Source organism: Mytilus trossulus, chromosome 7 (genome assembly GCF_036588685.1).
Source record: "Mytilus trossulus isolate FHL-02 chromosome 7, PNRI_Mtr1.1.1.hap1, whole genome shotgun sequence".
NCBI lineage: Eukaryota > Metazoa > Mollusca > Bivalvia > Mytilida > Mytilidae > Mytilus > Mytilus trossulus.
This window is the reverse complement of record NC_086379.1, coordinates 23,867,201-23,873,919: the sequence shown is the minus strand read 5'-3', so window position 1 is coordinate 23,873,919 and position 6,719 is coordinate 23,867,201. Positions and strand designations below refer to the sequence as shown.

At 31.7% G+C, this 6,719-nt stretch overlaps 1 pseudogene; it reads right to left on the bottom strand.

Moving 5' to 3' along the window:
* Positions 1-409: 409 nt before the first annotated feature.
* LOC134726282 (perlucin-like protein) lies at positions 410-4,643 on the bottom strand (annotated as a pseudogene).
* Between the last annotated feature and the right edge of the window lie 2,076 nt (positions 4,644-6,719).

Here is a 6,719-nt window from a genome sequence, read left to right as displayed (position 1 = left end):
TAATTACTAGAAATAACATTGATGGTAATGTTTATTGCAGGACTATTAACATATTTTGTGTTTTTGTGTTGTGTTTTTTTGCATGATCCGTAAATTATATTTATGTCTTCTATTCCAAACCAAAAACGAAAGTAAGTTTACATTACTGTCTAGATCTTTACAAAACACGATATTCAGCTACGGCTTTGACATATTGAACTGCTAAGTTTATGGATAAAAGATATTTGCTCATAATATTTCCCTTTAATAATCAGTTTGCCTTTGTATTTAAATATCTAAGGGAACTCAATATTATTTGTGTTCTTAGGACAACCCATGTTATCAAACAAAACAACAATAAAGTTGGTGTGTATATATGTAATTAATAAACTAACATGTAAAATGTAAAACAAAGTCGTGACAATTTCGGCTATCCAAGAAGGTTCCCAATATCTGCTGCCCTAAAATACATAAAGAACAAAATGAAAAAAATAATCAGTTGCATATATTAGGTAATGTTTTTTTTCAAATGTGTGGTATTTTTGTGACAAAAGTAGCTGTTGACACATTAACAATGATGCGTTGAACGAAGTAAGATGCTTGCAATTCATAGTTGCCTTTTTGTTTTTATATTGTATTTATTTCAATTAACATGTTTAACAGGTCGTCAGTTTTTATATTTAAATTGTGTTAAATTTGCCATTTTAGTCATTTTCGTGCCTTGTTAAACTACAAGGGTTTTGTTCATTGTTGCAGGCCTAACAATGACTTATAGATGCTAATTTATAACGTTTCTTGTAAAAACCTGTCTCATTGGCATTTTTTACAATTTCTACGAGTTTCTATAAATTATAATTTTTTTTTAACATATTACGGACTCCAAATATCAAACGACGGATCAAGTCAAGAATTATGTACATACAAATGTATTCGGAACAAAATGTTCGGAGAGATAAGAAAGAACTATACTTCTAGACGGAGAGGACTTTTTGAAATTTAGAAAACATTGAATATGTGCTGATTACTCGATAGTCAATTTAAAAAGACAACAGAGAGAAACAACACCAACAGGTTTTTGCAGTGATAAAATGGTCGTTGTCAAATGTATTGCGTTTAAATTGACTTGTTTACTATAATACTTACACCATTTCACAAATGTAGGTAGTTGGTACTGTACAAGGACCATCTGTCCAAGAATAATTGAAGCCTATAACTGGATCAACTCTCAGCTACACAGTTCTCGTTCCCCCCTCTGTTGTTTGGCTGGGTAGGTCCCCAGTTAAAGTAAGTTGCCTGCTTGCCGTTAGCTACCCAGTGAAATGTCCCTTCAGTTACAAGGTCATTTAATCCTATGTACATTCCAATGGAATCTGTGAAAACAAACAAAATGGTTTTGGACACCAATCAAACACATAGGTTGATGCTTTAAAACAAAACTTGTGAATTTTGTTTTTTATTATGCATGTAATTTAAAACAAACCAGCCAAGTTTGACCTTAAAAATAGTTGCTATATATATATATTCAGGTTAAGCAAGATAGAGAACAAAAGTTGCATTCATTATCCTTAATAAAAATCGAATATCTACGCATTCTTACTTATTTTGATCATTAAATCTGTAAGAAACTGTTGTGTTTTTGCATCATTAACGGTAGCTAATGATGCCGATCTACCATACTGGCGCCCGATCACTTCACATAGTTTCTGGAAAAAAAGATAGAAAAGTATTACTTTCAAATTTAAAAACAAACATTTGTTTATCATGGGGATATGATAGTATATCATTATATCAAATGAGAATTTGAACATATTTTCAGTTATTTCTCTCCCTTAAAAACCAGCATAATCCCGACATGTTTAAAAGAGGGACGAAAGATACCAAAGGAACAGTCAAACTCATAAATCTAAAACAAACTGACAACGCCATGGCTAAAAATGAAAAAGACAAGACAAACAATATTACACATAAACGTTTAAAACAAGCGGCCATTACCATGAAATAAATTTGAAAACAAATATGCTACATTTATAAAATATACTTCCTCTACTAATATTATGTTGATGATCTTATTCTAAAACTGTATGATGTTACTTATTAATAAGCTTTCTATTAATACATTTTTTTTATATCATATACAAGATCACGTGATGTGAAATGAGATGCAACCGAAGTTTACTTAGAGGAAAATCAATTCGGAAAGTCCATAATCACATGGGAAAATCAAATAACAAAACGCATCAAAAACGAATGGACAAGTACTGTCATATTCCTGACTTGGTACAGGCTTTTTCAAATGTAGAAAATAGTGGATTAAACCTGGTTCTATAGCGCTAACCCTCTCACCTTAATGACAGTCTCATCAAGAAATCGACTTCTGTTATGCATACATTATCCGTCATTTGAATGCACACTCATTCAGAATCAAGAATAAGACATACTCAATACAGTGTTCAATACACGAGGAGTTATTCTTAAAGAAAGTAAAACAACAGTTATTATAATAAGAACACACAAGTTTATAATCAATTACTTTCGAAACTCTCCCTATGCCCATATATTTGTACTCGCCAGTGAATCGGCAAATGTCTCGTTGTCACGGCTTAGAAAGAAACACTTGTTTTTATAATGAGTCCAACTATTAGGACATGAACAAAATACTAAAATAAAAATAATAAAAATAAAAAATAATACGCATGTATCCTTTTATATAGTATATACATGTTGAGTACTGTCTAATATTTGCAAACAAATGTTATCAAGAGAGTTGTCACATTGAAGGAAGGCAGTTAAAATCAAAAGTCAATGAAGAATAATGTATAGTACAATTTGAGTGATTGAATCTATTCGACGCTCAGTGTATTTGCAACACAATGAACCTTTGTTTCAAAGAGATTTCAATATTTGATAATCAGAACAACCTCTAAATAAAGGCAACAGTGGTATACCACTGTTCAAAACTCATAATACAAAATCGGGGTAACGCACTAAAACCGAGGGAAACGCATTAAATATCAGAGGAGAACAACGACACAACACTAAAATGTAACACACACAGAAACAGACCACGCATCAGACAAAGTCCCACGAGAATAACAAATATAGCACCTAAACCAAATACATGAATTTGGGATAGACAAGTACAGTTACACGTCTTATCACAATGTGAATTTACACTAAAAAATAAGAGAAAACAAACGACGCAATGTTAAAATGTAACACACACAGAAACTAACAATGATATAACAATGGTCATATTCCTGACTAAATGGTGGGTTGAACCTGGTTTTGTGGCATGCCAAACCTTGCACTTTAATGGCAATGTTAAATATAACATTGAAATGAGAAGATAATATTAAAGGACTACAATACAAATAAAAAGGAGAACGTATTAGACAAAGAAACACACGATTAATAGATAACATAAAGCATCATGTTTACAATTCAATACGCCAAAAACACGCCTCGTCCACACAAGACTCACCAGTGACGCCCAGATACAAAGGATCGAAAGTGAAAAAAAGTACAAAGTTGTACAGCACTGAAGATCAAAAGTTGAAAAAGGTTGTGTCAAATACGGCTATGTTTTATGCTGGGGATAAGAACATCCTTATTATTTAGAATAAACGTGTTTTTTCTTCAACTAAATTATATCATAATTATATAATCACGTGATTAATATTGCTTTTCGGTCCGGTCCAATATTTTCATTACGGAATGACAATGAATACTAAATTTCATGTAAACATATATTGTGCATGTAATTCAGGAATCTTTGCCAGTCCGTATCGAAAATATTGGCCCTATATTCACATTTGATGTATGTAATACAGCATTAAGAACAAGTCTGTATTGAAAAAATTGGATTATTTGATAAAAGTTATATGAACTGGGTGTTTCTGTATTGGCCCTGTTATACCCTACGGGTCTCGAGGCCAATACTGCAAACATTTAATCTATACTAGTGCCAATACAGAAACATCCAGTTAATACCAATAAATTATGCATGTTATGGTCATTCATTTTTGCTTTTAGGGTGTTAAAACTTTTACAGTTTGTATGCACATATGAGGCCTATAATAACTAAAAAAAACAACGCCTTTTCACAGTAAACTAACAGTAATTATTTCATATCGGTTAAGAATAAGCTTATCTTATAGGATAAAAAAGGGACACATGACATTCTATATTCTTCAGGAATAAATTCCTTTGGTCAGTAACAGAACAAAACGGACCGGAAAACCGGTCCATATATCACGATAATGACCAGTTTTTCAATAACTATTATGTAAATACATGTTTTATTTTGCTTCAAACATTGACAAAAAAAATAAACTCATCACAGTAGAAGGCGATGAACTTTCAAAGCCAAAAACGCGTACAATAGAGTGATCAGGTAAATAAAAGAAACACTTTGAAAAATCTTGATCCTAACAAAAATTGTAATTATAAGTACTGAATGCTTCTTTTAGTAATTTTATAGGTTTGTAAAAGCGTTCCACGTAGATATATTTTTAAAATATAGCGCTTCATACTACATGTACTTCAGTTAACGCTTTTACACCCTAAAATATTTACACAAAGAAGTTTTAAATCTTAAAACAGTGTGACTTACCAACCGTGGCAACAATTGCCAGAACACAAAGTTTCATCAAAACAAGAGACATTTTGATATATCAAGCAGGAGTTTAGCTATTGCATGTTGCATTTCTAGAGGCGATATTTATATTCGTTTATTATCTCATGTCTGATAAGTTCGTGATGTCAAAAAATTACAGCCAAACTGAAATGTGGGTGCAAAATTCGGACAAGAAACAATGTCAGGGTTTCCTAAATTATTAATGATGCATATAGAACTTGTAAGACTGGTATTCATACAGACCATTTTGATAAAAAGTTCAAATTTCAGAACAAGATTATTTGGAATATAATTTGGCACATTTATCAGGATAAGGATAGAAGCCATAGTTCGAGATGTCCTATGTGAATTATTGAAATGTGAATAAGAATATTTATCAGTACATGTTTAACATGTTTAACCCCGCCTCATTATTTATGTATGTGCCTGTCCCAAGTCAGGAACCTGTAATTCAGTGGTTGTCGTTTGTGCATGTGTTACATATTTGTTTTTCGTTCATTTCTTTTACATAAATAAGGCCGTTAGTTTTCTCGTTTGAATTGTTTTACATTGTCTTATCGGGGCCTTTTATAGCTGACTATGCGGTATGGGCTTTGTTCATTGTTGAAAGCCGTAAGGTGACCTAGAGTTGTTAATGTTTGTGTAATTTTGGTCTTTTGTGGATAGTTGTCTCATTGGCAATCATACCACATCTTCTTTTTTATATGACATGATTGTTAGAATGTAAATTGGAATATCCATTATGAGTGCCTCTGATTACACTCTTCTTCCGTACAGATTTATAAACCTGATACAATCGATGCGTTTGTAGTACAAGAAGAAAATGTTTTCAATTGAAACCTAAGGATGTGCAAACGAAACATATTTTCAGAATAGGATTTAACCCGTGCTCATTAATTTAGTTCAGTTGAACACAGTGGTCAAAAATGGAAAACAACACGTTAAATAGTTGCATGCGTCCGAAGCGCTTTTCTGGATTTACCTTTACCGGGAACGCTCAAAGCCAAACATTTGAAATTCGAAGGTGTATAAGTATCGAATCCGTTGAAGATATTTGGTATGATCCATTGTCTCAGGAGAATTGCCCTACAAAACTATTTGATTAAAATTGTGAGTTACATATGAGAATATACGTCATGCAATATATTTTTTTTTAGAAAATGAAATAAAAATGTGTAACTTGTGGACTTGTTACTAATTTCCTTTATATATATTGTACTGTAAGAGTTACATGTATTTCCCTTGGTGTGACAGAGAAGAGCAATTCAATTAACAGTGTAGTTATGAGAGTTGATCCAGTTATACGCTATAATTATTCTTGGACAGATGGTCCTTGTACAGTTCCAGCCACGTATATTTGTGAAATTGCAGCCTTCAAAATTAACAAAACCCCTGCAGCTTACAAAGGAATAAAAATCAATGAAATGGCAAATCGAAAAATTTGAAACGTGAAAAATGACGACCTCGTAAACAAAAATGAATACAATATAAAAATATTATACAAAAGGCAACTAAATAATGAACTGCTAGCATGTTACTTCATTTAAAATCCCTATCGTTAATATGCTACTTCTTTTACGAAAAATCCCAAACAAATGAAATGAATAATATGTAATATAATTACACAAGTAATTATTTTTTGAATATTTCTTCATTCATTTTTTTGGCAGCAGATATTATAAGCTTTCTAAAATAGCTGCAATTGTCAGGAATTGTTTTACATTTTACATGTCATTTTATTTATTATATTTATACAGACAAATAATTCTGTTGTTTTCTTTGATATTTAGTTTTTATGTTAAGTTTTTATGTTATCGCGATATCTATCATGTCCAGTGCACGATGATTAATCAATATTGTAGACATCGCGATATCTACAATGTTACCACGATATTGTGCCAACACTGTTTACATTGTTTGAACTCTTATATATTGTTGACATAGTTGACATCGTTAACATCGCAATGTAAACAATGTTAACACGATGTTGTGTTATCATCTTTTACATTGTTTGACTTTTATATATATTGTTTACATCGTTGACATCGTTTACAACGCGATATCTACCATGTTAACACGATTTTGTGTCAACATTATGTACATT